We start from the raw sequence: 27,821 nt of genomic DNA, 5'->3' as shown, positions 1-27,821 counted from the left end.
GAGTGGTTCAAGAAGAGGTGGTACATATACACAATGGAATATTACTCAGCCATTAAAAGGAATGAAATACTAGCATTTTAAGCAACATGGATGGACCTAGAAACTATCATGCTAAGTGAAGTCAGCCATACAATGAGACACCAACATCAAATGCTTTCACTGACATGTGGAATCTGAAAAAAGGACAGACTGAACTTCTTTGCAGAACAGATGCTGACTCACAGACCTTGAAAAACTTATGATCTCTGGAGGAGACAGTTTGGGGGGTGGGGGGATGTACTTGGGTTGTGGGATGGAAATCCTGTGAAATCAGATTGTTATGATCATTATACAACTACAGATGTGATAAATTCATTTGAGTAATTAAAAATAAATAAATAAAGAATTTTTTAAAAAAGTTCTGCTCTGAGAAAGACACTGTTAAGTTAATCAATAGGCAAATCCTAGGCTGGGAGATAATATTTACAAAACACATATCTGATAAAGGACTGGTATCTAATATACAAAAAGAATTGTTTTTTCAAGGGCTGTACCTGCAGCATATAGAAGTTCCCAGAGATCGAATTGCAGCTGTAGCTGCTGGCTTACACCATAGCCACAGGAACAGGGGATCCAAGCCACATCTTCGACCTACACCACAGTTCATGGCAATACCAGATCCTTAATTCACTGAGCAGGGACAGGGATGGAACCTGCGTCCTCTTGGATACTAGTTGGGTTTGTTACTGCTGAGCCACAACAGGAACTCCTAAAAAGAACTCTTAAAACTCAACAATCAGAAAACAAATAATCCAATTAAGAAACAGGCAAAAGGAGTTCCTGTTGTGGCTCAGTGGATGAAGAACCCAACATAGCATCTGCGAGGATTCGAGTTCAATCCCTGGCCTGGCTCAGTCGGTTAAGGATCCAGTATTGTCACAAGCTGTGGCATAGATTACAGTTGTGGCTCAGATATGGTGTTGCTGTGGCTCTGGTGTAGGCCTCCAGCAATCCAACCCCTAGCCTGGGAACTTCCATATACCACAGGTTCGGTCCTAAAAAGAAAAGGAAAAAAAAAGAAAGAAAGAAAGAAATGGGCAAAAGACCGAAACAGACACCTCGAAGAAGATACGTAGATTACAAATAAACATATGATACTCAACATCACATGTCATTAAGGAAACGCAAATTAAGCCAATGAGCTAGCACTACCCACCTATTAGAATTGCTAAATTCAGAACACTTACAGTACTAAATGCTGACAAAGATGTAAGGCAACAGGAACTCTCATTCTTTATGGGTAGGAATGTAAGATAGTATGGCCACTTTGAAAGAAAGTTTGGCAGTTTCTTATGAAGCTAAAAATAGACTTACCACACAACTCCATAATTACACTCCCAGGTACCTGCCCAAATTTACTAAAAATTTATATTCAAAAACCTACCTAAGAATGTTTATAGCATCTTTATTAATAATTTCCAAAAATTAGAAGCAATAAGATATTATTCAATAGGTGAATGGATAAACAAACTGTGATTCATCCATACAATGGAACATTATTCAGTAATATGAAGAAATAAGCTATCAAGCCACCAAAAGATATGGAGGTAACTTAAATGCATATTGCTAAGAGAAAGAGGCCAGTCTGAAAAGGCTACATACTGTATGATTCCAGTCATACGACATTCTGGAAAAGGCAAAGCTGTGAAGACAGCGTATAGGAAAAGTTTCTCCTCAATTTTCCTATAAACCTAAAATTGCTCTAAAGCATAGCCTACATTTTTAAGATCTTTATTTTTCTATTATAGTTGATTTACAATGTTCTGTCAATTTCTATTGTACAGCAAAGTGTCCCAGTCATATATATATATATATATATATATATAAAATTTTTTTTTTGCTTTTTATATGGAGGTCTCCAGGCTAGAGGTCGAAGTGGAGCTACAGCTGCTGACGTACATCAAAGGCACAGCAATGTGGGATCTGAGCCGCATCTGTGACCTACACCACAGCTCATGGCAATGCTGAATCCCTGACCCACTCAACGAGGTCAGGGATCGAACCTGCATCCTTGTGGATACCAGTCAGATTTGTTTCCACTGCACCACAATGGGAACTCCCTATATACATTCTTTTTCTCACAATATCCTCCATCATGTTCCATCACAAGTGACTAGATATAGTTCCCTATGATATATAGCAGGATCTCATTGCTTATCCACTCCAAATGCAATAGTTTGCATCTACTAACTCCAAACTCCCAGTCTATTCCACTCCTTACCGCTACCCTCTGGCAACCACAAGTCTGTTCTCCATGTCCATGAGTCTGTTTGTTTTCCATAGATAGGTTCATTGTGCCCTATATTAGACTGCAGATATAAGTGATATCATATGGTATTTGACTTTCTCTTTCTGACTTACTTCACTTAGTATGAGAATCTCTAGTTGCATCCATGTTGTGACAAATGGTATTATTTTGTTCTTTATTTATGACTGAGTAATATTCCATTGTGTATATACACCACATCTTCTTAATCCATTCATCTGCCAATGGACATTTAGTTTGTTTCCATGTCTTGGCTATTGTGAATAGTGCTGCAATGAACACAGGAGTGCATGTATCTTTTTGAATGAGGGTTTTGTCCAGACATATGCCCAGGAGTGGGATTGCTGGGTCATATGGTATATCTATATTTATTTTTCTGAGGTACTTTCATACTATTTGCCATAGTGGTTGTACCAATTTACATTTCCACCGACAGTGAAGGAGGGTACCCTTTTCTCCACACCCTCTCCAGCATTTGTTATTTGTTGACTTATTAATGATGGCCATTCTGATAGGTGTGAGGTGGTACCTCATTGTAGTTTTGATTACAACACAGTCTATTGACTATGAAAATAAATTTATAAAAATATCCACTAGTATAAAAGCAAAACTGAACTTCATGTAATTGAACATGGACTTCTATGCCCTGGCTCTATATCCACTACACACCCCCTTCCATACACTTCTTGTCTCTGTACCTTCCTTCATGCCATATCCTTGACCTGAAGTGCCCTTCTTCAGTACATCTTTTACCTAATCAGTCTTTAAGACTCAACTCGGGCAACGATTCCTCTGTTTTCTATAATAAACTACTGCACTTACCAGCTTATAATTTTCTGATTATGTGATTGTTCAATTAACTGAACTGTTAACTCCTTGAAGGTAAGGGCTTATTCATTTCCTTTTTTTTTTTTTTTTTGTCTTTTTGCATTTTCTGGGGCTGCTCTTGCAGTATATGGAGATTCCCAGGCTAGGGGTCCAACTGGAGCTGTAGACACTGGCCTACACCAGAGCCACAGCAACGCAGGATGTGAGCCAAGTCTGCGACCTACACCACAGCTCACGGCAACACCGGATCCTCGACCCACTGAGCAAGGCCAGGAATTGAACCCGCAACCTCATGGTTCCTAGTCGGATTCGTTAACCACTGCACCACGATGGGAACTCCTCATTTCTATATCTCTAGCACCTAAAGCATGTCTTTTATAGTAGGTGCTCAATATAATGTTTGCTGAATGAATAAATGAATTATTTAAGGAATTTATGAACAGAGATTCTTCTGACTCAAAATTCATTGTACTTTCTACTGAATCATAGTCATGCTAATACCAATAACAATATCAAAAAGTGCCCAAACAATTTATAGAGTTGTCTTGTAGCCTAAGTAAGTGAAAGTGATGTGTTCATGGTAGGTACACAATAAATGTTTATTTAATTTAATTTCTTATTTGGTTATACAGGTAGTAGGCTTCCCACTTTTATGCTTTCCTCCCTTTATATAGAGAGCTACATCAAAGAACTGGACATAGCTAACATTTTTTCAGTGGTAAACAATAAGGAGGAAAGTAGGTCAATGGTTGGGAGAGGAGGATTGGAAATCTATATTAAGAAAAAAAAAAAAAAGGAAAAGAGCCCTCAACATAGTCTGTATCTTCAAATCTTGTGTAAGAGTTTATTTCATGTTCTATCTCACACCATAAGAATTGTAAACAGAGAGAATGCACAAATACATGTGGCAAGTTCAATACATTTGAAGAAGATGGAAGCCATTAGCTTCAAAGCAGAGTGAGAATTTTGAATGAGAACCACATGGAATACTCATGTTCAGAGCACAGATTACAGTTCCAACATCTGCTCTAAGCATGACAAAAAGGTAAGAAAAGGTAGTGCTGTGTAAGTTGATTCCCACCCCACCCCATTACATCCCAATCTCTAAAATATTTCCCATGTGAGAAGGTTTGCATTCTTCATCCAAGGATTTCCTTTCTAGCCTTTGCAGTAGAAGCTCATGCCTGGGGCTGCAGGCTCCACAAACATGACTTAAGTTATGATCAGCTGTGAAACTTTTCTGGCTCAGTTCTGGTTTAGCTTGGGAAAGACTCAAAAAAATTGTCAACAATATCAAAATATTATTGTGTTGCAGTTCTCCTGTGGTGCAGTGGGTTGAGGATCTAGCATTATAACTGCTGTGGCTTGGGTCGCTGCTATGGCACAGGTTCGATTGCTGGCCTGGGAAATTCCACAGGCCATGGGTGCAGCCAGAAAACAAAATATTACTGTGGTTCAGGCAACACCAAACTGCTGACATTTCAGATGTTTAAAGGTTTCTCAAACTTCCATGAGGTATATATGTTTCTTCATGTTACCAGAGATGTTCCCAAAGTGTAAGGTGTGTGTTCTTGTTAAAGAAATATTTTGCAACACTGAATCTTTGATTACTTTAGTGGTTAGAATAAAAAAGCCAGGCTTAAGAGCAAGTCTCCCAGGGAGCACAGGGTCCTCTGAGATATTAACAGATGTCCTTAGAAAAAGGATTCTTTGGTCAAAGAGTTTGGGAAACATAGGGTTAAGGAAAAATAAACAGACTCCTTCACTTAAGACTCCTCAAATCTTTTAATACATGAATGAGAAATGTGACTCTTCAAAGTGGAATATGGAATGTAACATTTCCCAAGTCTATTTGGCCACAGAAGTCTTTTTTGAGGAATACCTATCTCTTGTTGAATTTACATCCTGAATTATACTGTTTAGTAAATACTAAAGTTGTGGGAAGGGCTTGAAGTTTGTTATTCTTTCAGAACTGGGTTGGAATTCTAGATCTAACATTCAATAGCTGTGTGATCTTGGGCAAGTTACTTCACTTCTCTGAATAACTTGTTTCATTTATAAAAATTAGGACCATAATATCTACTTCATAAAGGATATCAGGAGGATTATGTGAGATAATGCATTGTACTTAGCACAATGCCTGGCACATATAGGTACTCAAGAAATAGCAGCTATAATCATTGCATTCATTTATCATCACCATTATTATTAAGCCACATCTGTGCCTGACAGGCCTGCCAAAACAGCTTCAAAATAGGTCTGGCCTGGGAACTTAAATGGCTATATTTCTGACTGCTTTGGGAACTGAGCATAAGAAGATAACCTGACTAGTTGTTCAGAGATACAGCTCTATGACTTATTTGCTGTCTGACCTTGGGCAAAGCACTTTACCTGTCTGCATTTCTCTCTCCTTCTGCCAGATGTAGGTGTGGACTAGGTGACCTCTTACTCTAAAATTCTGTGAACCTCAGCTCTAAAATGCTATTAAGAGATTTATAAATTTATTGTTGAAGAAATCCGTGGTACAGGTTAAATTTGATTATAAAGGATGGACCTGTATAACAAAGCTATTTTTATGATCCAGCAGATGGCTGGCAGAAACAGTGCTTTGCCAATCTGGTTACAATGAACTCTATATAGTGAATAATTCTGTATAACAACTGCTTTCTCTGGTCCTTGACCCCATAATCGTCACTCTCTAACACTGCTCTAATCAACTAAAGAACTTGATTATGTGTTGTTTTCATTGTAGACACAGAGGAGGTAGCTGAGTTAAGCTAAGCTATAGAATTTCTAGCTGAGACATTTATGTACAATTTCATTATTTTAGAGCCAAAGAACTAGGACAGGAGAGGTTAAGTAACTTGTCAGGGGGTCACACAGCCTATAAGTGGCAGAGCTCTGAGTGGGTGTTCTGGCTAAATGATTCATCATCTGCAAACTCTCACCCAGATCATATATAAAAATGTTAAATAAAGCCAGAAATGGCTATTATAGAAACTCTGTTTATGCTTCCTAAGTTAGCAAGATGTGCATTTGTCACTTCCCTTTATCCCTGCATTCAAACCCTGTTCATAGGATGGTCTCTATAATTCCACGGTGCATGGTAACACAAATTAAAGCATAATAACCTTTGTTGCAGAGCTTCAGTTAAAGGCTTTTTAAATGTCTAAATACATTACACCCATTTGTCCTTTTAGATACAAGAACAGTTCCTCCAAAAAGGCCTCTACTAGTCATGTATGTTTTTTTCATTACAAAACCATGTGGCCTTTAAAAAATTTTAAACTAGGTTAACAGAGAAATCTTACTATGACTAGCAAAAGTTAGCCTTCAGGCTCTTGTTTTTCTCTACTTAGATACTCTCCTATGAGTATATTTATTTCTAGGAATTCAACTCTTATGGGGAATAGTACTTCCTCAATCATAGCCCATATCTCCAACTACCACAGTGACATTGCCACTTGAACACATTCCTGTTTCCTGGATTGAATTCATGCTTCAGATTGAACTTGCCTCCTAAGGCAGTGATTCTTAAATCTGGCTATACATTGCAATCACCTGGGGGAAATTCAAAACCCCACAGTGCCTGAACTCCACCCATAGAGATTATGATGCAACTGGTCTGGAGCTGGGCATGGACATTAAAACTTTTAAAAAAGCTCCCCAAGTGATTCTAAAGTGTGGCAGAGCTTGAGAACCAGTGCTCTAGGTGAAGACCTGAGTGCCACTTCTTTCATTTCTGTTAATGGTAGCACCATTCTCATCTTGACTTGGGCTTGAAATCTGGGGTGTTCAATCTTCAGCTCTGGGGATCAATAAGATAACAGAAAACAAATCAAATTTTGGGAAGTGTGAGGTGCTAAGGAAATGCAAAAAATTATTGTATGCAGTATTCACATGAATTAAATGGATTGCTTTAGTAGTTGAAATGTGTTAACTCATTAAACACGTTAAAGGTTATACTGGCAATTTATCATCCTAACCTTTCTGTTAGGAAGAGCAGAGGAATGAAGAGAGAATCTGATCTGGGGACATGACATAAATCATCAGAACTACCCTATCCTCCTGTGGGCAGGTTAACCTCATGTATGGGCCCAGATGGCTGGTGTGATGTGTTATTCCCAGAAGTAATTCTGTCAGCCTTGTTAAGGGTGGGTGAGTGGTCCCATGGTTCCCCTTCAATGGGGAGGAGTACAGTCACAACAGCTGGCCAGCCAAACCATGCACAGCAGTTATGCTGAGAACCACACCTTTGCAACATAGCTCTAGACTGGGTCCCAGAATAGTCCAAATGGCTTGCTGTTGTGCTAATGTGCATATGGTGTCCCTTGAGTCAGACACAGGGCTCAGCCTGAGTCACACCGGATTTTTCATATAATGGGACAAACTGGGATTTTCCAATGCTCAGTTTGTGTGCACTCTGGTCATTTTACATTAGTGTCTGACCTAGGATGGAAGTGCTCCTCAATACTTCAATTTAGGAAGAGCCAATCCAGTTTAATTTCTTTCCCAAGAAAGGTATCCCTACCTGGCTTCATCTAAGCTTATCCTTCAACCTCAGGGATGTGATATATTCAACCCAACATGGTAAATGTTAGCTTGCTTTGCTATTTTCAGTATTGCCACCCCCATTGTGCATTCCATTTTCCACACATTGAATTCTGCAGAACTTTGTTCTGTGAAATACCTTTTCTTTTGCAGGGACATTGAATATATAATTGTAAGCTAAAGAACTGCATTCAAGCCCCAGCTTCACCACTTAAAGTGTTGTATGACACTTAAAAAAATTGTTTCATTTGAGTGTATACTCATTTGTAAAATGGGGATACTGCTACTTACCTTAGAGAGTTGTAAGGATTATAAAAGATAACATAAAAAAACATGTATGAGATTTTCTTTAGGTACTCAATAAGTATAAGCTCTTTGCAAATTTTCATAACAATATAAATTTAACTCCTTCCTAAAACAAAGCAAACAGAAAGCTCAAATAACCAAGACCTTTAATCTAATATGAACTGATGTTCAGAATGACAATCCTAAGGCATAGCTACACTCTGAAATGGTCCTGAAGGATTTCACTTTCTGTAGAAAGTTCTTTTCTGAGAGACAAGATGGCAGAGTAGGACTCAAGCTCACTTCCTCTCAAAAAACCAAAATTACAATTAGCTTCTGAATAACCATCAACAAAATAAACTGTAAGCAATGAAAAAAGATATCCTATACCCAAAGACTAAGAAGAAGCCACACTGAGATGGCATGAGGGGTGCTTTCACAATATAAGCAATCCCATACCCACAGGGTGGGTGGCCCATATACTGGAAAATAACTATCTCACAGTGGTTCCAAATCTCATGTCAGGTTCCCCAGCATGGGGTCCGGCATTGGGAGGAGGAGCCATCAGAGCATTTGCCATTGAAGGCCAGTGGGGCTTAAGCACAGGAGCTCCAGAGTACTGGGGGAAACAGGGGCTCCATGCTTGGAGGCTGCACAGAGGACTTCATGTGCACTGAGTTCCAGGACATAGCAGGGACTCCATAAGAATATGGGTGAGACCTATCTGAGGGTCTTGGAGGGTCTCCTGGGAAAACAGGGGGTGTCTGTAGGGATAGGACATTGGAGGTGGAGGTCTCAGGGAATAATCATTGGCATGAGCTCCCTTGGAAGCTGCCATTTTGGAAATATCTGGCCCACACCCATCAGGGCTGAGAAGCCCCAGGCCAAACGACCAACAGGGTGGGAAAACAGCCCCACCCATCAGGAAACAGGCTGCCTAAAGCCCTCCTAGGCACATAGCCACCTCTCATCACACCCAGAAATAAAGCCCCATCCACCAGAGGGTCAAGACTCACCTACCAGTGGGCAGGTACCATTCCCTTCCATCAGGAATCCTACCACAAGCTGCTGTACCAATTTCACCCACAAGGGACCAAACATCAGAAACAAGACAGGCTACAACCCTCTAGCCTGAAAAAAGGAGATCACACAAAAAGCTATAAAAAATGAAAAAATATGAACCAGATGAAGAAACAAGACAAAACCCCAGAAAAACAGCTAAGTGAACTGGAGATAAACAACCTACCTGAAAAAGACTTTAGAGTAATGACAATAAAGATGAAAAATGAGAAAAAAAAAAGTGGAGGCAAAGACTGATTAATTACAAGAAATGTTAAACAAAGAAATAGAAGGTTTAAAGATTAAACAAGCACATATGAAAAACACAATAACCAAAATAAAATATTCACTAGAAGGAACCAATAGCAGAATACAGGAGGCAGAAGAACTAATAAGTGAGGTGGAAGACAGACTGGTGGAACTCACTGATGCAAACAGAATAAAGAAAAATGAATGTAAAGAAATGAAGACAGGCGTTCCCATCATGGCTCAGCAGTTAACAAACCCAACTAGCATCCATGAGGATGCAGGTTCCATCCCTGGCCTTGCTCAGTAGGTTAAGGATCCGGCATTGCTGTGATCTGTGGTGTAGGTCACAGACGTAGCTGGGATCCTGTGCTGCTGTGGCTCTGGCATATGCTGGTGGCTACAGTTGCAATTGGACCCCTAGCCTGGGAATCTCCATATGCTGCAAGCACAGCCCTAAGAAGGCAAAAAGACAAAAAAAAAAAAAAGAAAGAAAAGAAATGAGGATAGCCTAGTACAACTTTAAATGCATGAATATTCACATTGTGCCAGAAGGAGATGAGAGAAAGGGATGGAGAAAATATTTGAAGAGACAATAGCTGGAAAGTTCCCTAAAGGAATCACTCACTCAAATCCAGGAAGCACAACAAATACCATATAGAATGAACTCAAGGAGGAACACCCTGAGATAAATTTTAATCAAACTGACCAAAATTAAAAACAAAGGGAAATACTAAAAGCAGCAAATAGCATACAAGGGAATCCCAATAAGTTTATCAACTGATTTTTCAGGAGAAACTCTACAGGCCAGAAGGGAGTGGCACAATATACTTAAAGTGATGAAAGGAAAAATGCTACAACCAAGGATACTCTACCCAACAAGGCTTTCATTCAGATTTGAAAGAGAAATCAAAAGTTTTACAGACAAGCAAAAGCTAAGAGAATTTCTGCACCAACACACCAGCTTTACAACAAACACTAAAGAACTTCTCTAGGTAGAAAAGGTCAAGACCAGAAACGAGAAAACTACAAATGAGAAGGCTCACTGGTAAAGGCAAAGATATAGTAAAGGCAGGAAATCATCCACACGCAAATATGATATCAAAACGAGCAATCATGGTAAGAGGAGAGTACAAAGGCAGAATATTGGAAATGCATTTGCAATCATGAGACCATAAACTTAAAACAATCTTGTATATATAGTCTCCTATATCAAAAGCTCATGAGAACTGAAAACCAAAAATCTACTATAGATACACCCACAAATAAGAATAAGCAATCCAGGAGTTCCCGTCATGGCGCAGTGGTTAACGAATCCGACTAGGAACCATGAGGTTGCGGGTTCGATCCTTGCCCTTGCTCAGTGGGTTAACGATCCGGCGTTGCCGTGAGCTGTGGTGTAGGTTGCAGACGTGGCTCGGATCCCGCGTTGCTGTGGCTCTGGTGTAGGCCGGTGGCTACAGATCCAATTAGACCCCTAGCCTGGGAACCTCCATATGCCGTGGGAGCGGCCCAAGAAATAGCAACAACAACAACAAAAAGACAAAAAAAAAAAAAAAAAAAAAAAGAATAAGCAATCCAAACACAACACTAAAAAGTCATCAAACCACAAGAGAAGAGAACAAAAGAAGGGAAAAGACCAATAAAACAAACCTAAAGCAATTAACAAAATGACAATAAGAACATATACATCAATAATTACCTTAAAGGTAAATGGACTAAATGCTGCAACCAAAGGACAGAGGCTAACTGGATGGATACAAAACCAAGACCTATATATATGCTGTCTACAAGAGACCCGTTTCAGTTCTAGGGACCATACAAACTGAAAGTGAGAAGATGGAATAATACATTCCATGCAGATGGAAATTAAAAGAAAGCTGGAGTAGCAATACTCATATCAGACAAAAGAGATTTTAAAATAAAGAGTTAAAAGAGACAGAGAAGGTCATTACATAATGATCAAAGGATCAATCCAAGAGGATAAAAAATTGTAAACATATATGTACCCAACATATGTATCTCGATATATAAGGCAACTGCTAATAGACAAAAAAGGAGAAATCAATAAAAACACAATAACAGTGGGGGACTTTAACAGCACACTTATAGCAATGGATAGATCTTCTAGACAGAATATCAACAAGGAAACATAGGCCTTAAATGATACACTAGACCAGATGGACTTAATAGATATTTATAGAACATTCCATCTGAAAGCAGAATACACATTCTTTTCAAGTTCACATAGAACGTTCTCCAGGATGATCACATTCTGGGTAACAAATCAAGTCTCTGTCAAGTTAAGAAAACTGAAATCACATCAAGCATTTTTTCTGACCACAATACTATACAACTAGAATTCAATGAAAAAGAAAAAAAAACTGCAAAAAACAAATATGTGGAGGCTAAACAATATGCTACTAAAGAACCAATGGATCACTGAAGAAGTCAAAGAGTAAATTTAAAAAATCTACAGGCAAATGACAATGAGGACACAATAATCCAAAACCTATGGGACACAGCAACAGCAGTCCTAAGAGGGAAGTTAATAGCAATTCAAGCCTACTTCAGGAAACAAGAAAAATCTCAAATATACAACCTAACCTTACACCTAACGGAATCAGAGAAAGAACAAGCCAAACCCAAAGTGAGTAGTCAGAAAGAAATCATAAAAATCAGAGCAGAAATAAATGAAATAGATACAAAGAAAACAACAGAAAAGATCAATGTAACAAAAAGCAGGTTCTTTGAAAAGATCAACCAAATTGACTTAAGATGGTGGTGCCCACAGGTGACAGGAAGAGCCACTCACATTGGGGAACCAAGCAGTGTAGGGTCATAAGCGAAGTTGCTGCCACACCTTCCCAGAGTGCCTGGTGGTCTGTGGGACTGAGGCCGCGGCTTGTGGCAGGTGCATGCAGACATCTACTGCCCTGGGTGGCCACCTGCTGAAGGACCTTTGTGTGCAAGAGTTCAAGGCCCTGTGGAGCTGCTTTGCTACCATGGCCAAGAAGACCCTGACAGGAGGCCCTTAGGAAGTTCACGTTCTCCACTTCATGACCCCGCCTGCCGTGATGGCCCCAAAGGGCAAACACCTAAAGCCTCTAGAGCTCTAGGGGCTAAAAGGACCAGAAATGCATTAGGTAAGTGTTGGCAGAGGGAATGGGTTTTCAGCCTTGTGCATGCAAGGATTTGGGGTAGTGATAGTGCAGTGAACCATGATAAAGACCAGGTCAGAGCTGAAAAAAAAAAAAAAAAAAGATCAACAAAATTGATAAACCCTTAGCCAGACTCATCAAGAAAAAAACAGAGAGGGGTCAAATCAATACAATTAGAAATGAAAAAGGAGAAGTTACAATGGACATCACAGAAATACAAAGGACCATAAAAGAACTACTAAAAGCAATTATACACCAATAAAATGGATAACCTAGAAGAAATGGAAAGGTTCCTAGAAAGGTACAATCTTTCAAGACTGAGCCAGGAAGAAATAGAAAATATTAATGGACAAATTACAAGCACTGGAATTGAAACTGTGATTAAAAAGCTTCCAACAAAGAAAAGTTGAGCTGGATGCCTTCACAGGTGAATTCTATCATTTAGAGAAGAGTTAACACCTAGCCTTTTGAAAATATTCCAAAAATTACAGAGGAAGGAACACTCCCAAACTCATTCTATGAGGCCAACATCACCCTAATACCAAAACCAGATAAAGACACCACAAGAAAAAAAATTTACAGACCAATATCACTGATGAACATAGATGCAAAAATCCTCAATAAAATACTTGTAAACTAAATTCAATGAAACATTAAAAAGATCATACACCATGATCAAGTGGGATTTATCCCAGGGATGTAAGGATTCTTCAATATCTGCAAATCAATCAGTGTGATACACCACATTAACAAACTGAAGAAAAAAATTATCAGCTCAATATATGCAGCTTTTAGCAAAATCCAACATCCATTTATGATAAAAAAAAAAACCCTCCAGAAAGTGGGCATAGAGGGAACCTACCTCAACATAATAAAGGCCATGTATGACAAACTCACAGCTAACACCATTCTCAATAGTGAAAATCTGAAAAAATTCCTGCTAAGATAAGGAAAAAGACAAGGATGTCCACTCTCACCACTTTCATTCAACAGAGTTGCGAAATCCTAGCTATGACAATCAGTGAAAAATAGGAAATAAAAGGAAGAAGTAAAACCATGACTGTTTGCAGATGATATGATACTATATATAGAAAATCCTAAAGATGGTACCAGAAAACTGTTAGAGCTCATCAATGAATTACGTAAAGTTGCAGAATCCAAAATTAATACACAGAAATTTATTGCATTTCTATATATTAACAATGAAAGATCAAAAAGAAAAATTAGGAAAACAATCCTATTTACTATTGTGTCAAAAAGAATGAAATATCTAGGAATAAACCTAACTAAAGAGACAAATATCTGTACTCTGAAAACTATAAGTTGCTGATGAAAGAAATAAAAAATGACACAAACAGTTGGAAAGATATACCATAGTCTTGGATTGGAAGAATCAATGTTGTCAAAATGACTATACTACCCAAGGCAATTGACAGATTCAACACAAACCCTATTAAATTGCCAATGGCCCTTTTCACAGAACTAGAACAAAAAGTTTTAAAACCTGTAGTGAAACACAAAAGACCCTGAATAGTCAAAGCAATCCTGAGAAAGAAAAATGGAGCTGGAGGAATCAGGCTCCTGGGTCCAGGCTATACTATGAAGCTACAGTCATCAAAACAGTATGGTACTGGCACAAAAACAGAAATACAGATCAGTGGAACAGAACAGAAAGCCCAGAAATAATTCTATGCACCTATGGTCAAGTAATCTATGACAAAGGAGGCAAAACTATACAATGGAGAAAAGAAATTTCCTTATTTCCTCAATAAGCAGTGTTGGTAAAACTGGGCCACTACATATAAAAGAAAGAAATTAGGCCACTCTCTAACACCATACAGAAAAATAAACTTAAAATGGAATAATGACCTAAATATAAGGCCAGATACTATTAAACTCTTTGAGCAAAACAGGCAGAAACACTCTCCATCATAAACCACAGCAATCTTCTCAGATCCATCTCCTAAAGGATTGAAAACAAAAACAAACAAATGGGACCTAATTAAACTTAAAATTTTTGCACAGCAAAGGAAACCATAAACAAAACGAAAAGATCACTTACAGAATGGGAGAAAATACTTGCAAATGATGTGACTAACAAGGAAATAATCTCCTATATATACAAACAACTCAGGCAGCTCAATATCAAAAATAACAAACAACCCAGCCAAAAAGTGGACAGAGGTCCTAAATAGACATTGCTCCAAAGAAGACATACTGATGGCCAAAAAAATCACATGAAAAGATGCTCAACTTTGATAATTATTAGAGAAATGCAAATCAAAACTACTATGGGGTATCACCTTACATCAATCAGAATGGCCATCATCAAAAAGTTTACAAATGATAAATGCTGGAGAGGGTGCAGAGAAAAGGCCTTCTTACACTGTTGTTGGCAATGTAAATTGGTGAAGCCACTATGGAGAACATTATGGAGGTTCCTTAAAAGATTAAAATACTACAAATAGAACTACCATATGATCCAGCAGTTCCATTCCTGGGCATCTATCCAGAGAAAACTCTAATTTGATAGTTCATTGCAGCACTATTTACAAAAGACATGACATGGAAGTAACCTGGAAGTCCATTGACAGAGGAGTGGATAAAGGAAATGTGGTACATATATACAGTGGAATATTACTCAGTCACAAAAAGAACAAAATAATGCCATTTGCAACAACATGGATGAACCTAGAGATCTCATACTAAATGAAGTGAGTCAGACAGTAAAGGATAAATATCATATATTCTTTATATGTGGAATCTAAAAAGGATACAAATGAACTGATTTGCAGAACAGAAACAAACTCACAGGCTTTGAAAACAAACTTATGGTTACCAAAGGGGACAAGTATTGGTGGGGGAGGGATAGACTGAGAGTTTGGGATTGGCATATGCACACTGTGGTATATGGACTGACTGGCCAATGAGGACCTGCTGTATAGTACAGGAACTCTACCCAATATTCTGTGATGGTCTTTATGGAAAAAGAATCTGAAAAAAAATGGATATATGTACATGTGTAACTCAACCACTTTGTTGTACAGCAGAAATTATCACAACATTGTAAATTAACTATACTTTGATTAAACTTTAAAAATGGAAAAAAGTTTTTCTTTTCAATTATTTCTCCCAATTATATTTAACTCATAAATGTTGTTTGAATTCACTATATCTGTACTACATGAAACAGACAATATAAGACATGGCCACTTTGGTGACCTCTCTTATTTATCATATCTTTTCAATCAACTATGTTGAGTTTTCTAACAACAGAATCATATCTGTAAAAATAATGATAGTTTGTATAACTCCCCAATGGTTACACTTCTTATTTCAGTTTCTTGCCTCATTGCATTGGCTAGAACTTGAACATCAGGTGTTATAATGAGCATTTTTGATTTGCTTTGATTTTTTTTTTTTGTCTTTTTGTTGTTGTTGTTGTTGCTATTTCTTGGGCCACTAAAAATATGGAACGCTTCACGAATTTGCGTGTCATCCTTGCGCAGGGGCCATGCTAATCTTCTCTGTATCGTTCCAATTTTAGTATATGTGCTGCCGAAGCGAGCACTGATTTGCTTTGATTTTTGCAGGGAAGCCTCTGACATATTTATCATTAAGTACTATGCTATTTATTAGGCAATTTTTTTCCATTTTAAATAATATCCTTTTATTTTTAATTTACTAAGAATTATCAGAAAAGGATATTAAATTTTTATCAAATGCTATCTGAACTGATCATATAACATATCCTTTGGGCTGATGATATAATATGATATTAAGAGATTTTCTATTATTGAATGATCTTCGCTTTTCTAGGACAAACCCTACTTCATCATGACATGTTTTACTATTTCGCAGGGTTTGATTTGATGGTAGTTTATTTAGGATTTTTTTTTTTTATGTGAGACAGCTTTAGTTTTCTTTTTGGTGCTGTTTTTTTGAAGGTTATACTGATTTCATTAAATGTACTTACTGAGAAGTATTCCTTCTCTTTCGTTGCTTTGCAGCTTTATAGAACACGGGAAATAGTTGTCCCATAATATCTTGATTTAGGGCCTAACTCCTTTTTCCTCCTAAGGTGTCACTAGGTGGTTTTTCTTCCTGGTAGAAGAAAATGTACAATAGCTTTCATTTAAAAAATCTACAATAGCATTCATTTACTGCTATTCCTAGTTCACTGCACTTATTTGAGGGATAAAAAATCTCAGTTTTATTTTTTTTTTAAGTTTACCAAGCCATGCTAACTTAAGAAAAAGACCATTGATCTCTTCTTATCTGTTTTCTGTGTACTTTCATTTCAGGTACTAATGTCATTTTCTCCAGAGGGAAAGATGAAAGATGAGGTGTGAATGGAGGGAAGAGGATGGATGGGCTCAAGGAGCATGAGAAATGAAGTTGGGAGGTTTTCCCTGGAAAGGTTTGCTTTATGGTATAGAAGAACTTAAACTGATCTTTGGAGAAGGGCCAATTGCCAGCCAAGGTGACTAATGTAGGCATTGGAGAAACAAATATAATTTCAATCGATTAATATTTACAGAATTATTGTAATGTCTTCATTTTTTAACGTACAACTGTAACTGAAACAGACTGTTAATAGTAATATAGTGATTATATGTACAAATTACAGATACTGAGCTCAGGTGATAAGTGCCTTATATTTCCTTGTGATGCTGTTTGTAGAAATGCCTTTGCTTTTTGTCTAGGAAATTAGCTCTTTGGTTGTTTTTTTCTTAGGATGCTCACTTTCTGCATAGACACAAACAGGATGGAGGAGCACACAAGAACATCTGGGCTATGACTGAAAGGCCTGGTTATAGGGTGTCAGAGAGTGCAGGATGCCATAAATTTCAGTTATTCCTAATAATTTGAGAAGTCAGTGCTCAGGAACTGCCCTACATCTGGAACAGGAATAGTCTGGAAAGCTCATCCACCTGAGCAAGTTTGGATTGCTTCAAACTCCATTTTCTAATTGGTCCACTCTTCCTCTCTCCTTTCCTTCTCTAGCAATGTTCCCACTTGCCTAATTTGCTGAGAGCATCTGGGTTAGTAACTTTCCTTGGGCACTTAAGTTTATTTCCTCTGAGCTTCAGGGCTGTTATAAAAATGCCTGTTGAAATCTAGGATGTGATTCAGTGGGATCTGATACAGAGCCTAGATTTAGCATCTGGAAAAGCCCGAGTTTCACCCTTCTATACCCCAAATCTGTAACAGTATAACAAACAACTGGATGGAAGTGTCTAGGCTCTGAGGACTCTGTTCCTTCTGACCTAGTGGTTGTCCCTTCTGCATTTAAGGAATGAGTTTAACAAAAAAACAGCAACAAATTAGATTTGCCTTTATATAGAAATTCATAAAAAAATTGAACACATTATTTAAGAAAACTATTTTTAAATAGAGCCCTTCCCTCCACATTATCCCAACAGTCTGCTGCTGGCTCTTCTCTTTCCAAGGAATGAGGTCATGTTTTATGGGAGACATCTGCTTCTGAGGATATTACTGCCCTGAGCACAGAACATGACTTCATTAGAGGGAACAGTGGACCAGAGAGATTCAACAGGAGACTTGCATTTGTGACAGCAAAAATAAAAAGGGCCAATTGAGATTCTCCTCAAGTCTCTAGCCTTCAGGATAGACTGAAGAGCTGGTGATTTCACTCTCACATGACTTCCTTTTGCTGTAAAATCATGAACTATGTACAAAAACTTCCAGAAAACTGTAACTCATAGCAACGCCACCTGTATTTGTAAATAGAAAAGCTGTCTTCTCTCAAGGGATTGGCTGGATTACATTCTGGGAAGATATCAGGTGTTTGAAACTTTGGGGTTGCTACTGAATGCACACCCACACAGAATAAGCTCTGTTTCAAAGAAGCATTGCTTCAAACAGTGCTGCAGATGTATACGATGTCATCTTTAGGTTCTGAAAAGCAAAATCAGAACATTAGCAGGGATTTTGGCTTTCCAGGAAGATGATTTTCAGAGAAGTTTTATCAAATTTTTGACATGTTGTTTATAACCTTAATTTTTAAAATAAGCAAGTCTAATAAATCTATTACCTACTAACCAAGCTGTGGTCTAGTTGCATCTGTTCCCAGTTCATTTGATATTGTGAAGAAGTTTCAATAGACATCCAAATATTTGATTATATTCATAGTCTTATGTTCCTATTGACTAAGATTTTTCAGTGAAAGCTCTTAAAATCACTAGCATTTTAATAGGCAATAATTGCTGGTTTAATTTACCAGGTTTTGTTTGTAAGGATTCATGATGCAGCTGGAATCACATAAGTGGAAGGGAATGTTAAGAGATCATGTGGCTAGGTCCCCTTTGACTTAGGAGGGGCAGGAATTTGGAACATTATGCAGGGCTGGTTTGCAACCTGTTGCTGTGAACTGCTTCAACCCTGAATCCCACTCAGGGGTCAAGAGTTTCTTCCTGGTATATAATGGAACTTGCTCTTACTATCATTTTTCCTTTTATTTTTGTTCAGTTCATTGCACAAATGGAAAACAACTTATCGGAGTCTTTAAAATAACCCGTCGTAGAACAGAAAACAGACTTGAAATGCCCTCCTTTCTTTGGTCTCATATACTCCAGCTCCTTTCTTTTCTCTTTCCAAGAGCCAACTTTCTAATGTTACAGTCATATGGATTTCTCATCCAAAATTTCTTTTAATTTCATAACCATTTTCTGACTGCCATATGCAAGGTATGATGCAACATGTTTCAGAAAAAGTGGTTCCCCTAACTGGCTGTGTTTGAAGGAAAAATTTTTAAAATAGAGATTTCTGGGTATCATCTCTGATATACTAAATAAAATCAGGGGGTAGAGTGAGGGAATCTGTATTGAAAAAGCAAGCCCTAGGTGATTCTTATGTAGTCAGCCTGGCAACAGAACAAGGAAAAGAATTTAAAAATAAGTGCCATACATAAGGTTGTCACAATAGGGTCATCTAGTGGGGTGTGCAAGGTACAGAGCAGAAACGGTACAAGAACAGAAATGATTAGAGAAGAGCAGATGAATATGAAAAGTGCCACCCTATTTGCACAGCATTATACAAAGTGAATTTGCAATTATTTTTTAATTTAATCTTCAATTAACTACGGGTGGGTGTAGTATGTCCATTTTATAAGGAATACAACAGAGGTACAAGGAAGAAAAGATCTGAGTTTCCTGGTGACCTAGCAGTTAAGGATCCAGGTTCAGGGTATTGCTGTGGCATGGGTTTGATCCCTGGCCCAGGAACTTCCACATGCCATGGGCAAGGCGAAAAAAAAAAGGAAAGAAAAGAAAGGAAAAGATCACTTGTCATGTATCTCTCAGCCAAAGCCATAATTAAAACTCAAACTCAGGTTATTTGGTGCCAAATTTCTCATTTTTGCCACTTATTACAGTGTTCTTCATAACAGTCTTGGAAAGCAATGGACATGGGGTTCAATGGAGGGAAAAATGATATAGTATAACAAGAAGCAAACAACCAGTGGTGGAAATATGCTAAAAATCACACAAAGGGTGATAGTACATCAGCATTACATTGGGAGTCTTAATATATGAGATCTATTATTCCTGTATAAAACGTCTCCTGTCTCTGCAATAAGTTGCAGAAATGAACCAGGCTCAGGAATTCCTAAACCTCTGCCTCGTGGCAAAGACGCACACAGAACCTGTACTTCCTAGCACTCCACCTAGTGGTATAGCACAGCCCAGTTTAGTGATTTCTTCCTCTGTACATACGAGGAGAGATGGAGTGGAGAGTCCACCAATGGTGTATATCCACAGAACATGCAAGGGAAAACTCTCTTTGTCTTACAGTTCTGGCATTCCTGACCTTTTGCCTAATAACACTGTGTGGGCCATGGAAGCATCTTCTGCTTCCATAGGTGGCACCAGCAGAGACAAAGCAGGAGCTGTAATAGAGCCAGATCATGATGCAGACCCAGGCAGCATGATTTGATGGTGCTGAAATCTTTTAGTTTTTACTTGTCTCTAAAATTTTAGATCTTTCCATCAAATCTGAATGAATGTTTTGTCAGGTTCAGTATTCTTGTTTATAGGTTTATACCGATCATCATTTTAAATATATTGTGCCACCCCATTCTGGCCTGCAGAATTTCTGCTGAAAAGTTAGCTTGTAGTTTTATGGGAGTTCCTTTGTATGTAACTTGTTCCTTTTCCCTTTCTGCTCTTACTATTCTCTCTTTATCTTTAATTTTCACCACTCTAGCTACAATGTGTCTTGGTGTGGGCCTCTTTAGCTCCTTATTTGAGACTTTTTGTGCTTCTTGAATTTGAATGCATGTTTCCTTTCCCACGATAGGGAATTTTTCAGTTAAAATTTCTTCAAAGATGTTCTCTACCCCTTTTCGTTTTGTTCTCTTTGTGGGACTCCTATAATGAGAATGTTAGTATGCTTATATTCTCTCAGAGTTCTTTTAATCTGTCCTTATTTCTTTTTATCCTTTTTTTTCTGTTCAGTGTCAGTGATTTCCACTACTCTGTCTTCTAGACCCACAGAATTGAAACTAACTGGTTCACAGAGACTAACCTATAGGAGTGAGAGTTCTGAGCCCCAAATCAAATGCTCACGTGTGAGGATCTGGCACTGGGAGAAAGAGCCCCTGGAGCAGCTGACACTGAAATCCAGTGGGGCTTGTGTGCAGGAGCTCCATAAGACTGGGAGAAACAGAGACCCCATTCTTAAAATGCACACACAGACTTTCATATGCACTGGGTCCCAGGGCAGAGCAAAGTCTCCATAAGAATCTGGGTCAAACCTGACTGCAGTTCTGGGAGGACATCCTGGGAAAACAGGGGTGAATGTGGCTTGTTGTGAGGGAAGGACATTGGAAGCAAAGATCTCGGGAATATTCAGCAGCTGTGCCTTTCTCTGGAGGTGGCCATTTTGGGAAAATCTGGCCCCACCCATCAGTCAGCCCTGAGAAGCCCCAGGGCAAACAACAATCCAGATGGGATCACAGCCCCGCCCATCAGTAAACAGGCTACCTAAAGACCCCTCAGGCACACAGCTGCCTATAATCCCAGCCAGAGACCAAGCCCCACCAACCAGAGGGATTGAATCAGCTCCACCTACCAGTGGGCAGGCATCAGCCCCTCCCATCAGGAAGCCTACAGCAAGCCCCCATACCGACTTCAGCCACAGGGGGGCATACACCAGAAAAGAGGCTACAACTCTATTATCTGTAAAAAGGTCGCCACACCAAAAACCTATAAAAATGAAAAGACAGAGAACGATAACTCAGATGAGGGAGAAAGTTTTTACCCCAGAAAACCAGCTAAGTGATGAGGAGATTCTCAGCCTCTAGGAAAAGGACTTTAGACTGTTGATGCTGAAGGTGATGCAAGGCATTGGAAATAAACTGGAGGCAAAGATGGATAACTTACAGGAAACACTGACCAAAGAGATACAAGTTATAAAACTTAAACAAGAAGAGATGCAAAATACAATAACTGAAATAAAAAATTCACTAGAAGCAGCCAACAGCAAAATACAGGTGGCAGAAGGATGAATTCGCAAGGTGGAGGACAGATTAGTGGAAATTACGGATGCAGAACAGAGAAGAGAAAAAATATCGAAAAGAAATGAAGAGAGCCTCAGAGAATTCTGGGACAATGTTAAATGCACCAACATCCGTATTATAGGAGTACCAGAAGGAGAAGAGAGAGAGAAGGGGACAGAAAAAATATTCCAAGAGATAATAGCCAAAAACTTCCCTAACATGGGAAAGGAACCACTCACTCAAATCCAGGAAGCACAATGAGTACCATATAAAATAAACCCAAGGAGGAATGCACTGAGACACATATTAATCCAACTGACCAAAAGTAAAGACAAAGAGAAAATCTTGAAAGCAGCTAGGGAAAAGGAATGAATGACATAGAAGGGAACCCCAATAAGGTTATTGGCAGATTTTTCAGCCAGAAGGGATGGCATGATATACTTAACATGGTGAAAGGAAAAAACCTCCAACCAAGATTGCTTTACCAAGCAAGGCTCTCACTGAGATCTGTAGGAGAAATCATAACCCTCACAGATAAGCAAAAGCTGAGAGAATTCATCAAAACTAAACCAGCCTTACAACAAATACTAAAGGAACTTCACTAGGCAGAAAAGACAAGACAGCAACAGGAAACAAAAATACTACAAATGACAAGGCTTACCAATAAAGGTATATATACAGTAATGATACGATATCATCCATGCATAATTATACCACCAAAATCAGAAATCATGAGAAGAGATGGGTACAAATGCAAGACACTGGAGATGAACTTGCAATTAAGAGAACAACAACTTAAAACAATCTCATATACATATAGACTCATATCAAAACTTCAGAATAACTGCAAACCAAAAAATCTACAATTGATACACAAAGAAAGAAAAATCAACTCAAATACACTAAAGATAATCATCAAAACAGAAGAGGAGAGAATAAGAAAGGAAGGGAAGAACAAACAGCAACAAATACAAATCCAAAGCAATAAATAAAATGGCAATAAAAACATACATATCAATAATTACCTTAAATGTTAAGGGACTAAACGCCCCAACCAAAAGACACAGACTGGCTGAATGGATACAAAAGCAAATCCATATATATGCTGTCTTCAAGAGACTCAGTTCACTCCTAGGGACACATACAAATTAAAAGTGAGAGGATGGAAGAAAATATTTAATGCCAACCGATCAAAAGAAAGCTGGAGTAGCAATACTCATAACAGACAAAATAGACTTTAAAATGAAGAATATTTTAAGGGACAAAGAAGGTCACTACCTAATGATCAAAGGATCAATCCAAGAAGAAGATATAACAATATTAAATATCTACACACCCAACATAGGTTCCTCACAATTTATGAGGCAACTGCTAACAACCTTAAAAGGACAAATCGACAATAACACAATCAAAGTGGGGGACATAAACACCCCATTAACAGCAATGGACAGATTAACCAGACAGAAAATCACTAAGGAAACACAGGCCCTGAATGAAGCATTAAACCAGATGGACTTAATAGATACTTATAGGACAATCCATCCAAAAGCAACAGAATACACATTCTTCCCAAGTGCACATGGAACATTCACTAAGATTGATCCCATCCTGGGCTACAAATCCAAACTTGGTAACTTTAAGAAAATTAGAAATCATATCAGGCATCTTTTCCAACCACAACACTATGTGACTGGAAATCAACAACAAGAAAAAAAACTTCAAAAAAAAAAAAAAAAAACACTTGGAGACTAAACAACATGCTACTAAGCAACCAATGGATCACTGAAGAAATCAAAGAGGAAATTAAAAAATACCTATAAACAAATGACAACAAAGATATGACACTCCAAAACCTATGGGATGCAGCAAAAGCCATTCTAAGAGGAAAGTTTATAGCAATACAAGCCCTCCTCAGGAAACAAGAAAAAGCTCAAATAAACAAGCTAACTTTACATCTAAAGCAGCTTGAGAGAGAACAGACAAGCCCTAAAGTTAGTAGAAGGAAAGAAATCATAAAGACCAGAGCAGAAATCAATGAAATAGAAACAAAGAAAACCATAGAAAAGATCAATGAAACGAAAAGCTGGTTCTTTGAGAAGATCAACAAAAGTGATAATCCCCTAGCCAGAATTATCAACAAAAAAAGAGAGAGGACTCAAATCAATAAAATTAGAAATGAACAAGGAGAAGTAACAATGGACATCACAGAAATACAAAGGATCCTAAGAGACTACTATATGCAACTATATGTGAATAAAACGGAAAACCTAGAAGAAATGGATAAATTCTTAGAAAAGTACAATCTTCCAAGACTAAACCAAGACGAAATAGAAAAGATGAATGCACCAATCACAAGAACTGAAATTGAAACTGTGATTAAAAAACTCCCAACAAACAAAAGTCCAGGACCAGAGGGCTTCACAGGCGAATTCTATCAAACATTTAGAGAAGAGCTACCACCTCTCCTCCTGAAACTATTCCAAAAAAAAAAATCACAGAGGACGGGATACTCCCAAACTCATTCTATGAGGCCACCATCATCCTCATACCAAAACCAGACAAAGATACCACAAATAAAAGAAAACTACAGGCCAATTTCACTGATGAACATTGATGCAAAAATCCTCAACAAAATACTAGCAAACCACATCCAACAATATAGTCAAAGGATTGTACATCATGATCGAGTGGGATTTATCCCAGGGGTGCAAGGGTTCTTCAATATCCACAAATCAATCAGTGTGATACACCACATTAACAAACTGAAGGATAAAAACCATATGATCCTCTCAATAGACGTGGAAAAAGCCTTTGACAAAATCCAACACCCATTTCTGATAAAAACCCTTCAGAAAGTGGGCATAACGGGAACCTACCTCAACATGATAAAGGCCATATATGACAAACCCAGAGCGAACATCATTCTCAATGGTGAAAAGCTGAAAGAATTCCCCCTGAGATCAGGAACAAGACAAGGATGTCTGCTATCACCACTACTCCTCAACGTAGTTCTGGAAGTCCTAGCCACAGCAATCAGAGAAGTAAAGGAAATAAAAGGAATCCAAATTGGAAAGGAAGAAGTAAAACTATCACTATTTGCAGATGACATGATATGATACTATACCTAGAGAATCCTAAAGACTCTACCAGAAAACTGCTGGAGCTCATCCACGAATTTGGCAAAGTCGCAGGTTACAAAATTAATACACAGAAATCTACAGCATTTCTATACACTAACAATGAAAGATCAGAAAGAGAAATTAGGGAAGCAATCCTGCTTACCATCACATCCAAAAGAATAAAATACGTGGGAGTAACCTACCTAAAGTGACAAAAGACCTGTACTCTGAAAACTATAAGACACTGATGAAAGAAATCAAAGAGGACACAAATAGATGGAAAGACATACCATGCTCTTGCATTAGAAGAGTCAATATTATCAAAATGACTATACTACCCAAGGCAATCTACAGATTCAATGCAATCCCTATCAAGTTACCAAGGACATTTTTCACAGAACTCGAACAAAATCTTTTAAAGTTTGTTTGGAAGCACAAAAGACCCAGAATAGCCAAAGACATCCTGAAAAAGAAAAATGGAGCTGGAGGAATCAGGCTCCCGGACTTCAGACTCTACTACAAAGCAACAATCATCAAAACCGTATGGTACTGGCACAAAGACAGAAATATGGATCAGTGGAACAGGATAGAAAGCCTAGAATTAAACCCATTCACCTACAGCCAACTCACCTATGACAAAGGAGGCAAGAATATACAATGGAGAAAGGACAGCTTGGTCAATAAGTGGTGCTGGGAAAACTGGACAGCCACATGGAAAAGAAGGAAATTAGACCACTCCCTCACACAATACATAAAAATAAACTCCAAATGGATTAAAGACCTAGATATAAGACCAGATACTATAAAACTCCTACAGGAAAACAAAGGCCAAACACTCTCTGACATAAACCACAGCAACATCTTCTCAGATCCACCTCTCAGAGTATTGACAATAAAAACAAAAATAAACAAATGGGACCTAATCAAACTTAAAAGTTTCTGCATAGCCAAGGAAATCCTAAACAACACAAAAAGACAACCCACAGAATGGGAGAGAATCTTTGCAAGCGAATCAACAGACAAGGGATTCATCTCCAAAATTTATAAACACCTTCTGCAGCTCCATACCAAAAACACAAACCACCCCATCAAAACATGGGCAGAAGATCTAAACAGACAGTTCTCCAAAGAAGACATACAGATGGCCGAGAAACACATGAAAAGATGTTCAACATCACTCATTATTAGAGAGATGCAAATCAAAACCACTCTGAGGTGCCACCTCATACCAGCCAGAATGGCCATCCTCAAAAAGTCTACAAACAATAAGTGCTGGAGAGGGGGTGGAGAAAAAGGAACCCTAGTACACTGTTGGTGGGATTGTAAATTGGTGCAACCACTGTGGAAAACAGTATGGAGATGCCTCAGAAAACTAAACATAGAACTACCATTTGATCCAGCAATCCCAGTCCTGGGCATCTATCCAGAGAAAACCACGACTCGCAAAGACACATGTACTCCAATGTTGATTCAGCACTCTTTTCAATAGCCAAGACATGGAAACAACCTAAATGTCCATCGACAGAGGAGTGGTTCAAGAAGAGGTGGTACATATACACAATGGAATATTACTCAGCCATTAAAAGGAATGAAATACTAGCATTTTAAGCAACATGGATGGACCTAGAAACTATCATGCTAAGTGAAGTCAGCCATACAATGAGACACCAACATCAAATGCTTTCACTGACATGTGGAATCTGAAAAAAGGACAGACTGAACTTCTTTGCAGAACAGATGCTGACTCACAGACCTTGAAAAACTTATGATCTCTGGAGGAGACAGTTTGGGGGGTGGGGGGATGTACTTGGGTTGTGGGATGGAAATCCTATAAAATTGGATTATGATGATTATTATTATAAAAATTTTAAAAAATAAATGGTATTGGGAAAACTGGATAGCTACATGCAGAACAATCAAACTGGACAGCTCTCTCACACCATGCACAAAAATAAATTCAAAATGGATTAAAGACTTAAATGTAAAATTTGAAATCATAAAACTTAATAGAATAAAATAGAGGCAATAAGCTTTTTGATGTCAGTCATAATAAAATTTTTTTGGGATGTCATCTCAGGCAAAGGAAAAAAAGCAAAAATAAACAAATTTGACTCTAAACTTAAGAGCTTTTGCACAACAAAGTTAACCATCAACAAAACAAAAAGGCACCTACTGAATGCGAGAAAATGTTTGCAAATGATATATCTCATAAGGAATTATTATCCAAAATATACGAAGAACCCACACAATTCAACATTAGAAAAACCATTCAATTAATAATAAGCAGAGGATCTGTATATACATTTTCACAAAGAAGATATACAGACGGCCAACAGATGTATGAAAAGATGCTTAATAGAACTAATTATGAGGAAAATCTAAATCAAAATCACAGTGAGATATCAACTCCCATATATGAGAATGGCTATTATGAAAATGATAACAAATGAAAAGTGTTGGTGAGTATGTGAAGAAATGGGGACCCTCATGCAATATTAGGAATGTAAGTTGGTGCAGCTACTATGGAAAACAGTGTGGAGATTCCTCAAAAAAATTGAAAATAGAACTACCATATGATCCAGCATTTCCACTCTTGGGTATTTATGCAAGGAAAATGAAAACATGAATTATAAAAGATATATGTATATCTATATTCATTGCTGCTTTATTTACAATAACCAAAATTTGGAAGCAACCTAAATGCTCATCAGTGAATGAATGGATAAAGATGTCATATCTATGAAGCT

General features: G+C 38.1%; 1 protein-coding gene and 1 non-coding gene across 7 annotated transcripts in view; both read right to left on the bottom strand.

The window, feature by feature from the left end:
* The window catches only part of EDA (ectodysplasin A), a 332,253-nt gene that overhangs the window by 31,093 nt on the left and 273,339 nt on the right, over positions 1 to 27,821 (bottom strand). The gene's annotated exons all lie outside the window — the stretch shown is intronic.
* On the bottom strand, positions 15,900 to 16,006 carry LOC146394638 (U6 spliceosomal RNA). The gene has a single exon (XR_014835964.1). It is a non-coding gene; the product is annotated as a U6 spliceosomal RNA (small nuclear RNA).

Source organism: Sus scrofa, chromosome X (assembly GCF_054392235.1).
Source record: "Sus scrofa isolate SSC_HxYL_T2T_F1_AM1 chromosome X, Sscrofa_HxYL_maternal_Yorkshire_Landrace_v2.0, whole genome shotgun sequence".
Taxonomy (NCBI): Eukaryota; Metazoa; Chordata; class Mammalia; order Artiodactyla; family Suidae; genus Sus; species Sus scrofa.
Note: the sequence above shows the minus strand (reverse complement) of the source record. Positions and strands in the feature narration are given on the sequence as shown.